Source organism: Drosophila navojoa, chromosome 2 (genome assembly GCF_054131105.1).
Source record: "Drosophila navojoa isolate 15081-1374.11 chromosome 2, UAZ_NAV_1.0, whole genome shotgun sequence".
NCBI classification, from domain to species: domain Eukaryota; kingdom Metazoa; phylum Arthropoda; class Insecta; order Diptera; family Drosophilidae; genus Drosophila; species Drosophila navojoa.
This window is the reverse complement of record NC_142890.1, coordinates 32,751,418-32,774,044: the sequence shown is the minus strand read 5'-3', so window position 1 is coordinate 32,774,044 and position 22,627 is coordinate 32,751,418. Positions and strand designations below refer to the sequence as shown.

At 38.3% G+C, this 22,627-nt stretch overlaps 1 protein-coding gene and 1 long non-coding RNA gene across 2 annotated transcripts in view; one reads left to right on the top strand and one right to left on the bottom strand.

Moving 5' to 3' along the window:
* Positions 1-1,856, top strand: part of LOC149092490 (uncharacterized) — a 43,018-nt gene extending 41,162 nt beyond the window's left edge. The window contains exon 5 of the long non-coding RNA XR_016196976.1: positions 1,804-1,856. This is a non-coding gene — a long non-coding RNA (uncharacterized LOC149092490). The remainder of the gene's footprint in view (positions 1-1,803) is intronic.
* Positions 1-22,627, bottom strand: part of LOC108658186 (MICOS complex subunit Mic10-like) — a 184,225-nt gene that overhangs the window by 57,300 nt on the left and 104,298 nt on the right. The gene's annotated exons all lie outside the window — the stretch shown is intronic.

The following is a 22,627-nucleotide window of genomic DNA, read 5'->3' as shown; positions in this document are numbered from 1 at the left end:
TTTAGGCTTGTGCTACGAAAATATGGGAACACAAAATCATTTCTCTTCATGCGCTCGACCGATATGGTCGGTTGTTAAACAGAAGATCCCTCTATTCTAAATGTTTCCCTTGCTCTCTCTCTCGCTCTCTCTCTCTCTGGATGCTCTCCGCTCTTTCAAATGTGTATATGTGTATGCATGTGAGCACAAGCAGCAGCTCACGAAAATTTAAATTTCTTCGCAGCCAGAACCCATGCCTTCCCTTCTGTGTGAAGAGTATACCGAACTTATTAAACCGTTTGCCAAGCTCGTACAAATATGTATATGTGTTTTCGATATTATTTGTGGAAAGGGTATGAAAGCGTTGGTGCCAATAGTGAAAATGCTTTCGCGACGAATGTGCACGCTCGAATACTCGAAAATAAGTGTGCAAAACGCTTTGCACTACGTGTCCGGTCTATGTGTTGTCTGGTTAGTGACACAATAAAATCTACGACTTGAAGAGCTAAATTTTCGTGAGCTGCTACTTGTGCTCACATGAATACATATGTACATATACATATTTAAGAGCAGAGGCAACAATCGACCATCTCTGCCAAGCGCTTGGAGCGAAATGATTGTGCTTTCGTATATTTTTGTAGCCCGACCCTAAAAGTGAGGAGCCAAGCAAATGCGTAGTTGTTTTGGGGTCGCAATGCTCGGAAAAAGTGTGTCTATGTATTCTCTAATTAGTGCTTTATGACCTGGAAACTTAAGATTAATTCTATATATACATTTGTAATTTACAGATTTTAGATACTACGCGACACAAATGTGCAAAAACCGTATTTTAAATACAAAAGAATTGGTGTTTAGAATGTAATAATAACGTCTGAAAGCATTAAAAAGATAATCCTACTACAAGAGAAATTATTCAAAAAATAAATTCACATAATATTGTTCACACTTCACCCCAAGCGAAGTCGCTGCTGAATGTGCAGTTAGCAGAGCGCGTAGTTATACGTGCGTGTGAATTCATGTGTATGTATGTGTGCACAAAAAAGAACGATATACCATACCATAGTCGAGCAGCGAGTAGCCTCGACTAGAGCACTCTTACTTATTTTCTTCATTAAAAATGTGCAAATATTTTCCATCCCGATGGATCAGAAAGGACTAGTCAGCTTCGTATTTTCTCGGCTCAGTGTCATTATGCCAAATATGGCACAACAAAGTCAGTGCAATGTGAGCGCTCCCAATCCCAATTCCTCCTTTCTGAGTGAAGGGTGTGCCGAACTCTTCTCTGTGTGAAACTTTATTTGCCCGTATAAATTGTAAATTGTATGTGACTATAGAGAAAGGGTAAGAGCATAGAGTGAGATAGAGTAACAAAAAATAGTACATATTAATGCTCCATATGAGAATGTGTCCATTACATTGGAGCGCTCGCAACGCACTGAACATCGTGTCATATTTTGACAGTCCGATCTTATAAAAACTGCGGCAAGCAAAGAAAAAGTTGACTAGTCCCTGATTTTAAATTTTTTTCCTGTGTAGAAAACATGTCCAGTTGTATATATATTGTATGATTAGTGCCTTTTCTTAAGCTTACCAGTTTTTGTAACTATAGCTTCCACAATTTTCGAGCTGAAGTCATCAAACTTGACTAAAGCACACTTTTTAAAAAATTTAGACGCGCCAATTTAAACAATTTTAATTTTTTATTAGGCATATCCAGTTATCTTACCATAGATTTTTAAAATAATTTGATATCAATATATATATAATGTATAATAAATTATTTATAAACTTATATATATTAAAATGTTCTTTGTTTATCCAAAGGCTATCATTGACTCACCAGACAAGCAGTTAACATTAAACGAGATATATAATTGGTTTCAAAATACATTTTGTTACTTTCGGAGAAATGCAGCAACTTGGAAGGTACATACTATACTTTATTGTAATTTAGTTTTAATAGAAACTATATATTTTATAGCATACAACAATTTTGTAATTTTTATACTCATTCACGAAAGTGCAATGAGTATATTGGTTCAATGCAATGTCCGTCTTGCTGTCTGTCCGTCTGTGCGTCAGTCCGTCAGTCTGTCTGTCCGTCTATACGTATGAACGCAGTTCAATTCGGCGCTATTGAAGCTTCAGACTTGAAATTTGGAACAAATACTCGTGTATACCTCGGATTCATAAAGTATTAAGTAATCCGTATTATTAATCCGCCCACTGGGGGCGTGGCAATTTGCAAATCCATCCTCAGATATGCCAGAAATCACATTAGTCGAATAGCTAGAAAGCTGAAAGTTGGAATATAGATTCGCATCGACCAGCCAAGATCACGTGCTATGGCGGATATATCTAAGACCATTGGGGGCGTGGCAAATCGGATAAAACTATCTTCTAGAGTTTTTAAGCTAGAACGAGAAATTTTACTCGTGAGCTAATGTTATGATTCTATAAAAATTGATGAATAAATTATATGTCTACGCCTACCAGGGGCAGACATATAACATGTAGTGATTTTTCAAATTCTGCTATATTTTGGACACCATTGATGCTAGAGACCTCTAATTTTGTATATATAATCGGGCCGACCTTCCAAGGCAAAAGAGCTTGTTGGATACATGTCCGCCCATAGGAGGCGTGGCCAAGCGCAAACGGTTATACTTCCTAAGGCATAAGAGCTAGAAGCTTCAAATGTTGATAGTTAAGTTACCTCCTTTATCGATTCCCCAATATGCCTCTTTATAGGCGTGGCATATAGTCTTTTCATTTTTTTAGCGTAAGCATACAAATTTTGCAGCTAGTTTACGGTTAGCTTGATCCATGAGTTGGCTAAAAATTAAGGGTCTACGCCCAGTGGAGGCGAAATCGAGAAAGACTGAACTTTCTACAGTATTAGAGCTAAATTTTGCTACCAAATTGCTTAAGCACCTTCAAGCACCTTGTGGTAAATGACATTCTTTGTTTTTTGGTCAGATGCAAGAACAAATAATGCGGATGGTTTGCCAACACGTGAGCATGCCACGTGAAATTGACCATGAGAAAAACACGCATATTCTAGATTGAGACCCCAAATTGTCAAAGATTGGCCCTGTGATTTGCTGATCGTCATGGCGAAGGCAACACGAATCGGGAATTAAATTCGTTTAAACTCAAAGGGCATATCTGTTGGGATCATGGGAATCCTAGGAATAAGAACTTCCTCATCGACGCGTGAATCACATTGCTTATCAGTTTTCTTATCACCAAACGCGTTCCATTGCACAGTTTTGGTTGGTTTAAATTTCTAAGCATGATAACTACCGAGCCAACCTTCAGTTGTTGTGCGGTGGTAAACCGGGCACATCCAGGGAGTTCAAAAACTCAGTTGGATGATTAGTGGCTTCTTCTTCGTTTGTTACACAGTCGATAGATTTGAATGAATAAGAGTACCAATCATTTTATTTTCTTCGTCAGATAATTGACTCTCGAAATTCCGTTGCCTAATTGCATCATGGGTCCGCCGGGAAAGACTAGATCTTCTAGGACGCTGTATTTTTATTAATAGTAGTACTGAATATGCCCTCGCACAAAACCTCATAAAACAATCGAGAAATATAAATATAAATAATTTACACAAATTTATGTTTGAGACAAACAAATACCTGAACTTTCGAGATATTTAGCTTCTGTAAGCACGCGTATTATTTTTATCAAATGTGCTTTTTTTCATGAATAGTCAGGTTCGCCTGAGGCTGTGCCGTAGGCTGACTGACTACATTTGTTTATTTACTTCCTATACTATTGTATAATATGAAAGCAGGACCGAAAACTGTCACTGTTATCAAGCCTACTGAGTATCAATAAAAATTTGAATCCTTAGGAAAAACCCGTGTTTTTCAAGTATTCGTGAAATTTTTTCAGTATTTTTAAGATCTACTATCCTACTCGTAGCGGAGACAAATCCAACACATCAAAAACCATGAAAATTGGTCCCGCAGATCCAGAGTTATAAGTGTAGGAACACTTTTAACAACTCTCTTTTATATATATAAATATAAAATCAGGGTATATTTTTAATGGGAAAATGTATATAATGAGCACTGTTATATATATTAAATATTCTTGATCAAGGCGAAGAGCTGATTTTATAAAGCCATGTCCGTTTTTCCGTCCATTTGTCTGGATGAACATTTGAATGTATAACCACTAACCATAGAACACATAGATCGGATAATTAGTGTACAGCTTTTCGCACACTTTGCGAGCATTAACACCCCAGACAAGAAACCATATCTTCCCTTCTGAGTGAAGAGTATACCGAGCTCTTCGAACCATTTGCCAAGCTCGTACAAAATATTTGTGTTTTCGCTATTATTTGTGGGAAGGGTATGAAAGTGTTGGTACGCATAATGAAAATGTTTTTGCGGCGAGCGTGCACACACCCACTACAGCTCCTTGATACATGTATGAGCTGCCTGTAGTAATTTAGAGCTCCGAATCGCACTTACACACATATGTTTGATTGTGTGTACGCAGGGGACGTTATGCTCACAATTTTGGATATCACTTGTAGAAGCATTCGTATGCCTGTATGCTTTTACATGTGCGTGTGTGTATGTTGTAGATGTGTGTATTCATGGAACATGAGAGTTTGAGTGTGCCTACTACACTTAGAATTGTGTGAAAGATTTCGTTTTCGAATTGCAGAGGCACGCTTATTTTTAAGCGAAATGATTGTGCTTTCGTATATTTTCGTAAATCGAACCAAAAAGTAAGGAGCCGAGTGAATACGAAGTGGTCTGGGGTGCTTAAGCTCGAAAAAAAGGGTTCAAAATCCTTTACACTACTTGTCCTGTTCCTGTCGATTATATCAGGGTGGATTACATTGCTACGCTATATTGCAATTCTATACTTATTACACAAAATATGTGATGCACATATATATTCACAAATCAAATTTAATAATTGATTTAAGCTAACAATATAAATAACTTTAGAATGCAGTACGTCACAATCTGTCTCTACATAAATGCTTCATGCGTGTTGAGAATGTAAAAGGCGCTGTATGGACTGTAGATGAAATAGAATTCTATAAAAGACGACCACAACGTACAACGGCTGCTGCTAGTAATTTAGCAGGAGTGAAAGGTTCAATGGATAATAATTTTTATATAGCTTTAAACTTTGGGTATGTGGGACATTCTTTACTTTTTCATCATTTATGCTTTCCTCTAATTAATTATTTCTATATTTTTATAACTTGCACACTAGAAACATATGTATATGTACATACATACATATAGATATATGTATATTTACATATACAAAAAATTGCTCCAATCAAGCGATCACACTAATATTATAATAAAAAGATAGTTTGTATTAATTGAGAGCTCTTATGCTACAAATGCTCCTTATCATTATACCCTGCACCCACGAAAATGAAAAATCAGAGTGGTTGTTGATTTTGCCCTGTCCGTCCGTCCGTCCATTCGTCTATCCGCAACATCTGTCTAATGAAAGATAGCACGACGAAATCAGTGCGCTTTAAGCACGCAAACGAAATGGTCATGTATGCGCTTTTCGTTTTTTGTCTTACTCTCCCTCTCTCTCTCTAACTCTCTCTCTCTCTCTGTGGGCTCTCAAATCATGAAGCTCAGCAGCGCACAAAAATTAAAATTTCTTCGCGACGGTCCCAGCTCTTTTCTTTTGAGTGAAGAGTATACCGAAATCTTAAAATCGTTTGCGACATTCATGCAAACAAAATGTTAGCGTTTCGATATATATTTATGGGAAGGGTATGAATGCGTAGAGGCGCATAAAGAATATGATCTCGCGACAGGCATGCACACACACACTTGTAGTCCCTTGCTACATATATGAGCATTTGTGACCTGCGTGCGTTACCTTTTCTGCTGTGCAAATTGTAAAGCCCAAAATTTGCCGTTGGTCTGCCTTATGAAGTGAGCACATGATCAGGAGGGCGAGCTAAGTCGATTTAGCCTTGTCCGCCCGTCTGTCTATTCGCCTGTCCGTCCGTCTATGTGTATTTTAGAACGCGTCGATTGCAGAATATATAAGAGCTAGAGTCTTGAATTTTTCCGCAGTGTCCGTTTTGTCCGTCCGTCTATCCATATGAACTAAATTTTTTCGGCACTTTTGAAGTTAGAGACTTGGAATTTCGTACACATACTCTTGTACATTTCCACTAGGGATATAGTGATTTTTCAAATTCTGCTATATTTTGGACACCTCCAATTTGGAATATATGCTCAGGCTGACCTCCCAATACGAAATACTTTTGGTGGATATACATATTTCCGCCCACAGGGGCTAGAGCTTCATATTTGGATAGTTAAGTTACTGGTAACCTACTCTATCCGCCAATCAAATTTTGACGTGGTATATCAAAATACCCTGTAATTTTTTGATCTGGCCAAAAGTGAAGTGTCTACGCTCAGTGGCAAATCGAGAAAAACTGAATTTTCGACAGTAAGTTGAGGAACTTCAACTTCTAAGTTGAGGAAGTTGTGTGGGAGCTAACGTCCGAAAAAAAGAGTGCAAAACGCTTTACACACGTGTCCGGTCTATGTGTTCTCTGATTAGTGTACGTAGTGCTGATTCGAAAATTTATATACTGCAGTTAAATGTTTTATTAAGTAAATAAGTTTGTGTGTTTTCAAGAGAAAGTGAAATATATTGTGAAACTAATAAATATAAAATATAAAATATTTATATATTTGTGCATTTAAGCTTTACGGGCCAGGCTCTACTTCTCATTATACCGAGCTAATTCACATATGCCTGTCTGTCTAATCATCCGTACCGGGTTTGATTATATGAAAACGGATATTTCAGGGTGGATTAGATTGCTACGCTACATTGCAATTTTATACTTTACAATTACAAAATGAAAATTTAATAATTGATTTCAGCTAACAGAGAGTTCTCAGTGAGAGTGAACAGACGTGTTTGTTTTTCTTCTCTGCAAATTTTTCTGTTTTTTTGAAAATAAATCAGGGTATAATGGTTTTGTTAAAAGTATGTAACAGGCAGAAGGAGGCGTGTCAGACCCCACAAAATATACATTCTTGATCAGGGCGACGAGGTGAGCCGATTTGGCCCTGTCCGTCTGTCTGTCCGTCGGTCCGACCGTCCGTCCGTCCGTCCGTCTGTCCGTATGTTTGAAGGCGTCGATTTCAGAAGATATAAGAGCTAGAGACTTGATCTTTTTTTTAAATGACCGTAAATGACCGATAACTATTATCGATTAAAAACATTATCAATCAAGGCAGATGCCACTGTAGCTAATTCTGCATGATTTTTAATTTTTTCAAATTTGTCAATTATTCAATAGAATATGTAGTTTTGATATTGCAAATTCAAACAGAGGGGTGGCGTCATGGTAGAGGGCGCGGCGCTCGATCGCGGGGTCTCGGGTTCAAACCCAGGGCGTGTTGTAGTTTTCTTTTAATCGCTTCAAAATTTTTATATATTTGATTAAATTTCTCTTATATTTTTTCAAAAATCGAAATTGAAATTTTAACCATACTATATTTACGTTTTTATTAGTTTGGTTGTTCTTGTACATTCTTAAAGTGACTTTTTTCAGCAGTTAGTTTGGCTTAGATTTGGTAGATGGCGCTGCAGCAGTGAATCTATTTAGTTTTGACATTGCAAATCAGAACAGAGGGGTGGCGTCATGGTAGAAGGCGCGGCGCTTGATCGCGAGGTCTCGGGTTCAAACCCAGAGCGTGTTGTAGTTCATTTTTTTAATTGTTTCAAAATTTTTATATATTTGATTAAATGAGTTTTCTATTTCATTTATATTTTTAAATACATCGAAATTGAAATTTGAGCCATACTAAATGTGCTATACTAAATAAAAACTATTAGTTTGGTTTAGGGTAGTATCTAGTCGAGCGCTCTCGACTAGAGTTTGCTTACTTGCTAATACATTCCAATAACTTTTACAGTGTCTTTTTAAAGACACGGTGAACACAATAATACAGAGCACTTCGCAAATTAATTGTTAAAGTGAAACTCGTAAGTTCGGCTCCGGCCGCCTGCCAGCGTCCGCTTGTCAAATCAGCTGACCACTGGTTGGTGTCCACGGAAGTGGAACTGGTTAGTTGTTGTCCTAGGAAGGTTAACAATTAGTGTTGCATACTCTTGGGAAGTCGCAAATTTAGAAGCAACAAATTTGTGAATCTTGCCCAAAATGGATGAAAGCTCATCTAATCAACCCCAACTTACTATCAAGCAGGACAGGTTTGAGATGATGAAGAAATTAGCTGAAGCGTCGTCTGCAGAGCTGCGCATCCTACTGGCTGAACAGCAATTGAATAAAACTCTTGCGGCAAAAAATATAGTGGGTTTGGTCGCTACAAGCACAAGCACCATTACTACGAGCACCCTAACTCTTTCTAATGTTAGCTGCACTGCTAGCTATTCTACTGGGAGAATATGCTCTACTACCCTTGTTTCCAGCGCTGCATCTTCTTGCGCAAATGTGGCTGCTAGCCCTCCACAAAAAAAAGACTGCACTTTCCAATCTACTACGCTGGCTAGCTGGAAAAAGCAAAAAAAAAGCAGACAAACTGTCAAAAACAATCCTCAAAATGAAGCCAGCCCAACAAAGCTCAAATTTTGGGAGCCTAACCGAAAGCCCTGCTTCATCTTCCTCGGCAGTTAATTATAGCAATCGCTTTGCAGCTCTGGCTAAAGAAGCCCAATGCCTAATGGATATGGACGAAGAAGTTCAAGACAGGGAAAATGAAAACAACCGTCAACCTGATAGAGAGGAACAGGAAAACAAAAGCCTAAGGTGAAGGCCTAAACCTCAAGCCATTTGCGTGCCGCAGGTTAATAATATGATCAAACTCTGTTATTGCGGATTCCTACTATGATATAGGCACATCTAGATCTGGAATCTCGCGTATTTATACAAAGAATTCAAACGCATTTAGATCTGTCGTTGACATATTATCCAAGCAAAATTGTCAATTTTGGCATCACCAACTGAGAGAAAACACACCATATAGAGTGGTCATTAAAGACTTACACCCCAACGTCTTAAAACAGCGAATTGAACGTACTTTTGCTGATCAAAACCTCACAGTACTGAACATCTACTGTCTCAGGAAACGAGACTGGCGCAATATTGAGATCAATAAAGAGGATGATGATCAATTGATAGATGCTAAAACAAGACAAAGCATGTTCTTTGTTAATTTACAAAAGACGCCAAATGTAGCAGAGGCCCTAAAAAGACCTCATATCGGAACGCACAGAGTTACAGTATTAAAGGCGAAACCCAACAGGGAAATAGTCGAGTGCTTCAGATGTCAAGACTACGGACACTCGAAAAATTATTGCCTTAAAAGCCCAGTATATGGTAAGTGCTCAGGTGACCATTTTACTGGCGCTGAGAATTGCCAGCTTAAGTCTAGTGAGACCTCCATATATGCCAATTGTGGAGACAACCACGTTTCCAGCTTTAAAGGCTGCACAGTCAGAGCGAAGCTAAACAGAAAGCTAAAGCCTGATGCAAGATTGCCCAAGCACACACTGCCAAACAATAACAACCATGCAGACATTCAGGGTTCTATAGCGCAGTTTATTTCAAACGCCACTGTTCAGAGAGGCTTCTCTTATGCGGATAATTTTAGGCCCAACGGAAATCAGTCAAATATTCCCAGAACACAAGTGTCCAGGTCGAACGACAATGCCGATGACCGAGAATTCGGCAGCAAATTTAACCTTTTAGAAAAGGCAATATCAGATCTAAATGCAAGAATGGATCAAATGTTCACACTTATCCAGGAAACAATGGAAGCAAAGCTTTTCGTACCTCATTTCAAAATGATCAATTCGATTTGAAAAATTGGATTGTGGAACGCAATAGGAATGGTTAAAAGCAATAAGGAACTGAGACTTTTCCTTGATGCTAAATCAATTGATGTGATGTTGATCACAGAGCTAGTTTGAGTTTGATGACAACCATCGGAAGCGTCAAAATAGCATCAATCTATCTTCCTCCAAACGAGCCCTGGAGTGAATGACTTTAAGGTATTACTTCGGTCCCTGGGAGACCGGTTCTTTGCAGGAGGAGACTTTAATGCAAAACACCAATGGTGGGGTAATTTGGGGAGTTGTTGTCGTGGAAAGCGGCTGCAAGAGGCCATTGCAAGTGGTACGTGGCAAATCCTAGCAACGGGAAAACCAACTTTTTATTCATTCCACACCCTGTTTACTCGTTCTGCACTCGACTTTTTCATATTTAATGGGTTCGCTGCTAACAAGCTATCTGTCCAGCTGCATCATGAGCTTTCGTCGGATCATTTGCCGGTCGTAGCGACTTTGCATCAGTCACCACAGCTTAGACCTATGAGGCAATACATCCTTACACCTGGAACTCGCATTAATGAATTTAGGACAAACTTAGAGAGCAGAATTCATCTAAAAACTCTAATAGATAGCGCGGCTGACATAGAAGATGCTATTGCAATGTTTATGCGAAACATATCTGTGGCTGCATCATATGCGACACCAGAATATGTACGTCATGCACGACAGCACCCACAGAATATGCTGCCCCCAAATGCCACTGCATTACTGCGAATGAAGAGAAGGTTGAGAAAAGAGTATGTGAGAACGGGAGATATACGCGTGCACCAGATTTATAAAAGAATCTCCAATCGCGTACAAAAAGTCCTCGCTAAAATTGAGCAACGCAATATTGATCAAATTCTGGAAAATGCTGGCCCGGATGCATCTTCTAACTACTCCCTTTGGAAGCTCACAAGCCGTTTTAAAAAGATTGCAGCTCCAAAAGTACCGATTAAGGATATGGCAGGTAGATGGTGCTACTCCAGCCAGCAAAAAGCTGATACATTTACAGACAGCCTACAACAGCGATTCATGCCGTTCAAATACACAAATACGCGGAGAACTGTTAAACTGCAGCTGGATATGCCGTTCCAGATGACGCTGCCTGTTCGGCCTGTCACACTGGAAGAGGTAACAAATATTATTAAAAATCTGAGAGTTAAGAAATCTCCTGGAGAGGATAGGCTGGATAACAGAACACTCAAGCTCCTACCCAAAAAAGCTCTCCTGTTTATAGTGCTGATTCTAAACAGTATGCTCAGGCTGGGACACTTCCCAAACATTTGGAAGACAGCGCTGATAAAAATGATCCCCAAGCCTGGAAAGAGTTTTAGTGAAGTTGATGGGTATAGGCCAATAAGTCTTCTCCTCGACCGGATCCTGCAACTTGAAGCTGTCGAGCAAAGAATCCCAAACTGGCAATTTGGATTCAGGAGAAGTCATGGTACTCCGGAGCAGCTTCACCGCGTTGTCAATTTTATTCTGGATGCTTTTGAGCGAAAGAAGTATGCAGTTGCTGTCTTTATGGACATAAAGCATGCGTTTGACAGAGTCTGGCATGACGGATTGCTTTTCAAACTTCGAAGTGTTCTACCTCCACAACTGTACCAGATGGTTAGCAGCTTTCTGCTTGATAGAAGCTTTAGGGTTGACGTGGATGGTGTACAATCGTCAAAAAGGCCAATATGTACAGGCGTGCCCCAAGGTAGCGTTCTCGGCCCTACCTTGTACACTCTGTTCACAGCCGATATGCTCTCACATAGCGACATCACAGGAGTATACCGGAAAAATGGACAGGTAGCCACGTATGCCGATGATACAGCCGTACTATTAAGTAGTAGCTGCATAAACAAAGCTACAGACTCATTGCAGCAATATGTGAGCAGTTTTGAAGTCTGGGCCCGCAAATGGAACATTGGCATTAACGGCAGCAAATGCGTAAACGTTACGTTTGCAACAAGGCTTGAAAACTGTGGTCCCATTAGCATGCTGGGTTCAACACTACCGCACAAAAGAAGCCATCTGGGCATAGTGTTAGACAGAAGGCTAACGTTTAATGTGCACACCACTATGGTTAAAAAGTCTGTAATGACCAAACGCGCTAAGATGGCGTGGCTTCTTAAGCCGTCCTTTACTGTAAAGTGACAATTTATAAAGCAATTCTCAGTCCCAAATGGAGATATGCGCTTCAAGTTTATGGAATAGCGGCAAAAGCAAACTTAAACAAAATTAGAGTTGCACAAGCGAAAATTCTCCGGCAAATTTGGAATGCTCCTTGGTACATTCGTACCAGGGACATTGAAAAAGATCTCAAGGTCCCCAAAGTTGGAGACGTATTGCAAAAGGTAGCTGTTAGCTACCTTGCAAGACGTGAGGGCCACCCAATCCCTTTGGCGAGAAGGCTTAACAAAAAAGCCAGGAAAAGAAGACTGAGGAAGTGCCATCCACAGGACCTTCCTGCGAGGTTCCTATAGAATAATATTTCCTAAAAATTGAATGTGATTTAGTTAACTAATTGTTATTGATATTTATGTAAATTGGTATTGTAATTTCTTTAGTGTCCTACTGTAAGTAATCGTGCCTTTATGTCCAAACTCGTTAAGCTTTACTTTTTCATCAATTTCTCTAATTAATTATTTCTATATTTTTATAAATTGCACAGTAGAAACATATACATACATGCATATATTTATTGTGATCCATCGTTGACTACAGCTTGTTCCCAGAAAAGAAAACGTGTATGATGTGGGCGACACGTACCCAACGACCTCGGCAACTACCAGAGACTTACTGCGCGGCGGTTCGTGAAGTACCCCAGTAGAATCCAGTAGTGCAAGAGAGGGGGGCAATAGAGTCATTGTGTTGGCGTCAGGCTTTCCTCTTTCCTTTTTAAGCTCGAAAAGATTTGTAACTTTAGGCGTCACACTTGTGCAAATAATAAAAATCAGGGCGCTCACTCTAACAGCTGTTAGTAGTGCTGGAAATTGCAGCGGACAATCAGCTGCTCACTAACTTTGGTGAGTTGATAAGTCTTAGCAAAGACAGCAACCTAACTGCTGGAGCGAAGTAGCAGTTATTAGAAGTAGTGCATACTTTCGGGCTCTCACTGTAGTTAAGCTGAATTTAAGTTACTGCGGTCTTTAAAATCAAACTTTATAAGTGCCATTGCCCACTATAGGCTTCGCGTCGTGGTATTTGGAGCAAAAATGGATGCCACCGTTCCTCGTTGCAGCGATCGCCACAGCAACAACAGAGGGCGTTGCCGCAGCCCTTGACTTCTAATCAGTCCCCAATAGTAGAGTGCCAGGCACCCATGTTACTAAAAGAATCGTTACCCCAAATAGGAGTTACCCTGGAGGGCTTGTCTACCTTATTTGGGGGTCAGCGGCATATAAATGCCCTAATGAGAGAGGAGCTGGCTAAGCCTATGATAAGCAATTTCTCATTTGGAGTGGGTTAGCGTGGGACTGTTTATGCAGACGCTACAAACGTTATTTGCCAGTGGACAAGGAACTGCTGAAGAATGATGGTGAAGGCAGTATCCGAAATTGCGTGAGCACCTCCAATAACAGTGACGAGGTCACCACTGATGAGATGCTAGCATCTCAGGCAGCTTTGGATGCAATTGTGTTCAAAACGTGGGATTTCAACCCGCCGGCAGGCCCCCACATGGGTGGAAATATCGACATCGACATCGACGTTGAGTATCGCTGAAGATACATCAACAGTTATCCAATGGGAAGTTCGACCAATGGATGATATTTCCACAGTTGGCAGCACTGCAAGTACAATTAGATCGGAAAGGAAGTAGCAATATATTAAGGGAAACACTCATAACCACTACAAGCGAATCAGTAGCTATTCTAAAGCATCAGGATCAAACGAATGACATCTACCAATTGGAGGCCTTGACTTCGGCAACAATGAGACGATTGACAACTTCCTCAACAGATGTAATCAGTTTTACTAATGCAACAAATGATGACACATATAAGCCGCGGAAGTCCTTCAAAGAGGCTCGACTTCACTTAGCGTGGGAGCCGCCACCTAAGCAAAAGTCCAAGGTACTCGTGGCACACTCGGTTTATCTGGATGCCACACCTTCTGCGCCCGCAGAATGTTCAGGCACGAACATAAGGATTGGATTGGTGATCATTTCGTCAAAAATATAAACAATTATCAAATTTGTATTTGTCCTGTATATTATTAAAATTTCCACAGACAGCAACTCCGGAAGTCACAGTCCGCAGAATATTCAGGCATAAATAGTTAATAACCAACGCGGAGTCTTACACACTCAGTGATAAGATAAGAATATGTATTAGCCCAATGCTAAGCCTTACACACTCAGATTTAAGGGTTGAAAATATGCATGAGCTTGGGTATATTAACCCAGGCTCAGAATAATAAATAAACACCATCAAAGTCAAGTGTATTCGTTCATATAGTTTAAATTTTTTTTGTGAATGCTTTACTTAAATATTTAGTACTTATATTTTGTAATTCTTAGAATTCAAATATAATATACTCTAACAGTACGATTTCCGGCATATAAAATAATATTCTTTCTCTCGTTATTGAACTGGGAAGGAGTAGCATGACATTCATTATTATAGCCTCAATATATTTTCTAGTTTTCTTATATCCATAACAGTACTAGTTTCGGTATTTAATTGAAAAACGCTGTTATAATGGATCCTTTTAAGACAATCAAAAAATTCGGCAATTACAATACAAAGATTATGAATCATTATGCAAAAATTTTGCAAGTCAGTAAGATAATCACTATTAAGAAGTGACTATTAATTATCCACCATAATGGCTGTTCTGATATTGACATTCTAAATTAAGCTAATTAATCCTAATAGGACAGTTGGAGTCGTTAGAATTGAACGGAGCGTTAAAGTTGGCAGTACTTTGGTCTTATCCACCTCCATGCTTGCTGTCTAACACGCTGTATGATTGTAAACCATTTGCCGCTATTAAAGATGAAGATTTTGATTTTGGAATATACATTCGTGTCAAGATAAAGTATACATTTTCCGGATGCTCTCCTTAGGGCGTTTTGAATCGGACTTGGCAAATCGGATAAAGTCTAGTCATATAACTAGAAAGCCTAAATTTGGCGCATAAGCTGCTGTTATGGTCAAAAATGTAAATAGAGTAGAATCCAGTTATAGAGATAAGATAACCGTCGTTATATCCGGTAGACGCTATACCCATTTAAATTTGTTAATAATAATTTAAAAAAAAAAATAAAAAATTAATTGCTAATCACCGCCTCTGCGATGACACACAATATATCACACAATATATCTATGCAAAAAAATTTTTTTATTCCATAATTGATGTAATAATAGTTTATTCATTTAAAATTAATATATTCTTATACTTGTTAATTTTACAATACTATAATTGCATGGAACTGTAGAATGCTATTCGAACAAATTTGTCACTACATAAATGTTTTGTACGTTACGAAGATGACTTCGGCTCTTTTTGGATGGTTGATGACAATGAGTTCATTAAAAGACGTCATTTATCTCGGGGTCGCCCCCGCAAATATGAACCTTCACCCTCACCAAATTCAAATCAATCAGACTGCGCTAATAATAAAGATGCTTGTGATAATTGCTATCAATCTTGCAAAAATACAGTTATTGAGTCAGAAAATAAAATAGAAAGTAATGAAATAACTCAAAAAACATGTGTTAACTTATGTAGTCGACACCGTAGTAAAAGGCAAAATCAAAATATTGATGAGAGTTCATATAGGAGTGACTACTTAAGCAAGGTTTCGAAAACAAATACGAATTCGGAAGCATTGGTTTCGGTACCTAATGAATTTCTTAATATCGATGAAGAACCAGGAATTATGTTTCAAAAAAATATAAATCATTTTTATCATTAGGCAAAATATTTATGAAAACCGCATTGCTGTTTATATTCATACATATGTATATACATACATACGTATGTTGGGGCTCGGCCAAAGATATATATATATATATATATATATATATATATATATATATATAATATATATATGTCGGGGCTTGGCACAATTTGATATATGATATATATGCTAAAACTATAAATATCAAAAATGAATAAAATATTTGTATATTGTTTCCTCAAACATGTAATTTTTTATTAGGGGTTCGATAGCATTTCCCCAAATAGAACAAGCACTAACCAGAGAACACATAGACCGGACACGTTGTGCAAAGCGTTTTGCACACTTATTTTCAAGCATTGGTTCCCAGACCGTTCGTATTTGCTCGGCTCCTCACTTTTTAGGCTTGTGCTACTAAAATATGGGAACACAAAATCATTTCTCTTCATGCGCTCGACCCAGATGGTCGATTGTTAAACAAAAGATCCGTCTATGCTAAATGTTTCCCTTGCTCTCTCTCTCTCTCTCGATGCTCTCTGCTCTCTCAAATGTGTATATGTGTGTATGCATGTGAGCACAAGCAGCAGCTCTCAGCTGCCAGCTCACGAAAATTGAAATTTCTTCGCAGCAAGAACCCATGCCTTCCCTTCTGTGTGAAGAGTATACCGAACTTATCAAACCGTTTGCCAAGCTCGTACAAAATATGTATATGTGTTTTCGATTTTATTTGTGGAAAGGGTATGAAAGCGTTGGTGCTCATAGTGAAAATGCTTTCGCGACGAGCCTGCACGCACACACTCTCCCTTGCTACATGTACTATGAGCATTTATATGCCTGTGTGCGAAGCTCTTGCTGCTAGTAGCAATTTTAAATCCCAGCATTTGCATTATACAACCGAAGAATGCTTTACTTTTTATACCCTGAACCCATTGAAAATGGGAAATCAAGGTATAATGGTTTTGTTGAAATGTATGTAGCAGGCAGAAGGAGGCGTGGCAGACCCCACAAAGTATATATATTCTTGATCAGGGCGTCAAGCTGAGTCGATTTAGCCTTGTCCGTCTGTCTGTCCGTCCGTCCGTCCGTATGAACGCCGAGATCTCAGAAGATATAAGAGCTAGAGACTTCAACTTTTTTTTAAAATGTCCGTATATATCACGCGCATATCGATACTTTTTATACCCTGAACCCATTGAAAATGGGAAATCAGGGTATAATGGTTTTGTTAAAATGTATGTAACAGGCAGAAGGAGGCGTGGCAGACCCCACAAAGTATATATATTCTTGATCAGGGCGACGAGCTGAGTCGATTTAGCCCTGTCCGTCTGTCTGTCCGTCCGTCCGTCCGTCTGTCCGTATGTTTGAACGCGTCGATTTCAGAAGATATAAGAGCTAGACTCTTCAACTTTTTTTTTTAATGTCCGTATATATCACGCGCATATCGAGTTTATCACTAAAAAACGATAACTCATTCCGATACTTTTTTATCGATAAAAAACCTTATCGAAGATCACTTAAAAAATTATATCTCCTACATCTTTCAAGCTAGAGTCTCCAAATTTAAAATGTATATTAAAGTGTATTTTATACAATTTCGGTTTTTGTTAAAATTTACCCCCCCACCCCTAAATTCACCCCCTCACCCTCATCTTTGTAAAAGTCGTATATCAAATACTAGAAACTTGTGCTTCGGTATACACATACATTATGATTACTTTCTGAAAGTTTCATTACGATCGTACGTCTAGAAATTAAATTATACAACAAATAAGTTCTCATAATATTGCCAACACTGCAGCGCAACCCAAGCGCAATCGGCTGTATATGTGAGTGTGTGTGTATGCGTGTGTTTGTTTGTATGCGTGTGTGTGTGCGTGTATTTGTATGTATGCGTGTGTGTGTGTGTTTGCTAATCATTTTTGAAATATGATGTATGCTAATGATGTAAAACTTTGTCTTCCATACTCCAGTGCAAATGGACATCATCACCTTCAGGATGACCTAAATGCATAACAACTTTGGTGTGTGGCAAACCAGCTTGACTTAAATTGCTCAAAGTGTATGACAATGACCTTCAGTCGTACCGTTCCTCTAATTGTTGATTATAAAATTAGCAATATTTCCTTACGACGCATCCACACAATCAAAGATCTTGGTGTTTCTTTCGATTGTAAACTAAATTTTAATCTTCATATTTCTACCATCATTAATGAAGCCAGAAGTGTGCTTGGCTTTATTAAACGTTGGTCCAAGGAATTTAAAGATCCTTTTATCACCAAGCGCTTATTTACGTCGCTTGTGCGTCCCATCTTAGAGTATTGCTCTGTTGTTTGGTCTCCGCAGCATAAACTGCATCAGGATCGCATTGAATCGGTCCAAAAACAGTTTCTTCTCTTTGCCTTAAGGGATCTTCGATGGGACAGTAATTTACGATTACCGTCTTATCATAGTAGGCTCCAGCTTATTGATCTTCCATCGCTAACCAATCGCAGAACAATTTTAGGAATTGTTTTTCTGCATAAATTGATTAGTGGTGATATTGATTCGTCCTCTTTGTTGGGTCGTCTAAACTTTTCGGTTCCGTCCCGAACAACTAGACACTATCGTCCGCTTCATTTACCGGTATGCACTAGGGATTATTCTTTGCACAGTGCGTTTCATGTTCTTAGTGTTAATTTTAATAAATATTATCACGTTTTTTCCTTAGAGCTCTCTCTTCCTAAATTAAAAAGTTTGCTATTAGCTCATCTTAGGGAAATCACTCACAATGCCCACGCATAAAAAGAGAGTTCTCAGTGAGAGTGTACGGTCGCTTTTGTTTTCTGCTCCGCAAATTTGCCTGATTTTTTAATTAATCATTTTTATTAATTGTTCACACAACTGCGGTCGGTTTGTTTAAATATTCCTGTGCAAGGTTTGATCCGTGGTTTGCTGTGTTTTCTTTTAAAATTGTTGTTTAATCTTGTTGAAGTTTGGTGCAGCGTCTTATTTACATTTAGTTTGCACTTTGCTCCCTGACTTTACTCTTTACACGTTTGTTAGTGTGCGTGTGAGCTTACTTGCTCTCTCGATTTCGGTCGTCGTGCTGTGCAAATAACTCTCTGTTGTTTCTTTAGCTACGCTCTGTAACGGCTGTTTTTGTTGTTGATTATCTCTCTCAACATAATCATTCGTTCTGCTCTTCAACGGCTGGTTGTTGTTGGACTCGCTCTGTCAGCATATTTTACTCTCTTTGTTTTTATTTCTGTTGCTTTTCTTTAATTTCTACTGTAATCCCAATTGCCAATATGAGCTGTTGCAAAAAATCTTGTACGTTCAGGCAGGCAGTGGACTCTGCACAAGCGCAATTTGTCAATTGCTGGTTGTGTGATAATATGATGCATATTAAATGTGCAGGTCTCACTGGTCGTGATTACGACAAGATTATGTCCACGGTAAAAATTGGTAGTGGGGGTGTACGCTGGTCTTGTCCGATTTGTTTAGAAAGACAGATCAACTTTTCTAAAATGTACAGCGCAGTAAGGGCTCAGTTTTTAAAACTGAAAAAGATTTCTAAGCAGTTATCCAGTGATATGGCTGCTGCTGAAGAAATACTAACCCAGTTTAATTTCGAGAGTCCCCTATCTCATTTGGAGTCTTTATCGTTGTTGGTACCTCCCTCTGTACCAACACCGTCACCTAATTCGCTTGCCCCTCCCTCACCTTGCGCTTCAGTTTTGTCATCCGCTCCTAATTCGCTCGATCCTATATCACCTGTTCCTGAAGCTATTGGTTCTTCTGTTGAGGCTGCTATTGATACTCAGGTTTCTGTTCAAAAATTGGAATCTTCTCCAATTGCTGTTCAAGCCACGAGTGTTAATAATTCAGCCTCTCCCGGCATATCCTTATCAGTCGTCTCTCCTCGAAAGCAAGTTTTCTTATCTAGGCTTTCATCAGATACGACCTGTGAGGCAGTATCTGCTTTTATAGCAAGCAAGACTTCGGCTAAGGTTTTTATATCGAAGTTTAGCTTCGCAGCTCCGCGCGAAATTGCCTCTTTTAAAATAAATGTGCCGATAGAACATTTTAAAACTTTATGTGATCCAAATTTCTGGCCACCTCATGTGGTAGTTCATGAATTTAGACCTAAAAATCGTAATAGATCTACTCCTACTGCTGTAAATCTACCTTCGGTGCAATCGTCATCTAACACTGTACCAAAAAACTAAATTCTTTCCTATCTTCTTCTCAGCTGTCTCTGCTTTATCAAAATGTACGCGGCTTGAATTCTAAACTTAATAGTTTATTCTTACACAGTTTTAGTGTACAATATGATATTATTGCATTTACTGAAACGTGGCTAAGTAATAATATTCATAATAGTGAAATACTTTCAAATAATTTCACTATTTTTAGACTTGATCGTTCAATGCGCAGAGGGGGTGGAGTGCTAATTGCGGTTAAATCCAGTATCCTCTCTGATGAGTTTACCTTTTCGTCCCTTCATGATGCGGAGATTTTAGGGGTTAAATTAACTCTCCCATCGCGCTCACTGTTTATCACATGTTCTTATATCCCCCCCTCTTCTGATTTACAAGTTTATGCTCATCACAATAATTGTATTAAAGAGGTTTATGAGCATGTGAATGATAAAGACTTGCTGATTTTAACATTCCCAACACTTCTTGGTTAGCAACTTGTAATACAAATTACTTTATTCCGACAATTGATCACTATCTTTTTGATGAATTGTTTAACCTGTCTCTGTTTCAAATTAACTCTATTTCTAATCACCTAAATCGCACACTTGATTTGGTGTTTACTAATCACGATTCGCTCTTAAATGTCGTGAGAACGACTCCATTCTGTATACCTGAGGATATACATCACCCCACTTTAGAAGTATTATTAGCTGTCGATAATCATCCCAATTATACTCCTTTGCCTTCTTATCCATGTCGCTGTTATCGTAAATGCGATTTTATTTTGCTTAATGAATTAATTAATTCAACAGACTGGTCTACTTTATATGAGTCCAATGATATTAATTTGGCAGCATCGTTTTTTTACTGTACCTTAAACTCTATTCTGGATGTTTGTGTCCCTCTCTGCCGTATTTCGCCAGTTTCAAATAAGCCACCTTGGTTTACCAAGACACTTTTGAACTTGAGAAACATTAAAACTAAATGTTTTAAAAATTATAAAAAGTCTGGTTCAAGTGTATCTTGACTTGTATCTTGGATTTCATCCTATTTAATTGGAAGAACCCAAAGAGTCCTGCTCAGAACAGCTATGTCTAAAGTTATCTTTGTTTCGTCTGGTGTACCTCAGAGTAGCCATTTGGGTCCATTACTCTTTTCCCTTTTTATAAATGACCTTCCTAGTTGTATCTCGTATTCGACTATATTTATGTATGCTGACGATGTTAAACTTTGCCTTCCATACTCCAGTGCAACTGGACATCATCACCTTCAAGATGACCTAAATGCATTTCAACTTTGGTGTGTGGCAAACCAGCTTGACTTAAATTGCTCAAAGTGTATGACAATGACCTTCAGTCGTACCGTTCCTCTAATTGTTGATTATAAAATTAGCAATATTTCCTTACGACGCATCCACACAATCAAAGATCTTGGTGTTTCTTTCGATTGTAAACTAAATTTTAATCTTCATATTTCTACCATCATTAATGAAGCCAAAAGTGTGCTTGGCTTTATTAAACGTTGGTACAAGGAATTTAAAGATCCTTTTATCACCAAGCGCTTATTTACGTCGCTTGTGCGTCCCATCTTAGAGTATTGCTCTGTAGTTTGGTCTCCGCAGCATAAACTGCATCAGGATCGCATTGAATCGGTCCAAAAACAGTTTCTTCTCTTTGCCTTAAGGGATCTTCGATGGGACAGTAATTTACGATTTACGATTATTCGATGGGACAGTAATTTACGATTACCGTCTTATCATAGTAGGCTCCAGCTTATTGATCTTCCATCGCTAACCAATCGCAGAACAATTTTAGGAATTGTTTTTCTGCATAAATTGATTAGTGGTGATATTGATTCGTCCTCTTTGTTGGGTCGTCTAAACTTTTCGGTTCCGTCCCGAACAACTAGACACTATCGTCCGCTTCATTTACCGGTATGCACTAGGGATTATTCTTTGCACAGTGCGTTTCATGTTCTTAGTGTTAATTTTAATAAATATTATCACGTTTTTTCCTTAGAGCTCTCTCTTCCTAAATTAAAAAGTTTGCTATTAGCTCATCTTAGGGAAATCACTCACAATGCCCAGGCATAAGCATTGGTATACATTTTCGTTGTCAATGTTGTGTAGTGATTTCTCAATTCTATCCTACATTCTATTCTGTGCTTTTCCTTTACTCTTTTCTTTTTACTATTTCTTATCTATTTATTTATTTTTTTTTATTATTAACTTTTCTTGCAATTTCTTTTAAAACCTTACTTTTTCTTTTTCTGTACTAATTCTTATTTATCACATTTTTTTCTTTATTTTTTTTTAATATATTTGTTTTTATTTTTTATTTTTAAGAAATATTTATTATTTTACATTTAACATTTTTTTCTAAGTTTTCCTACTAACACTTCTTTTTATAGCATCATTAGTTTCACTGACCATATTTAGGCTGTGAGACGTGGGCATAGCTGGCCGGACTGGCAAATAAAATACCCCCATCGGGTCGGTGTTACTATTGATATTATATCCTGTACTTTGTTTAGGCTTTTTCTTTTTTAAATTTAATTTGACTCTCGTTTTTGTCAATAGCTTTAAGAAATAAATAAATAAATAAGCATTGGTATACATTTTCGTTGTCAATGTTGTGTAGTGATTTCTCAATTCTATCCTATATTCTATTCTGTGCTTTTCCTTTACTCTTTTCTT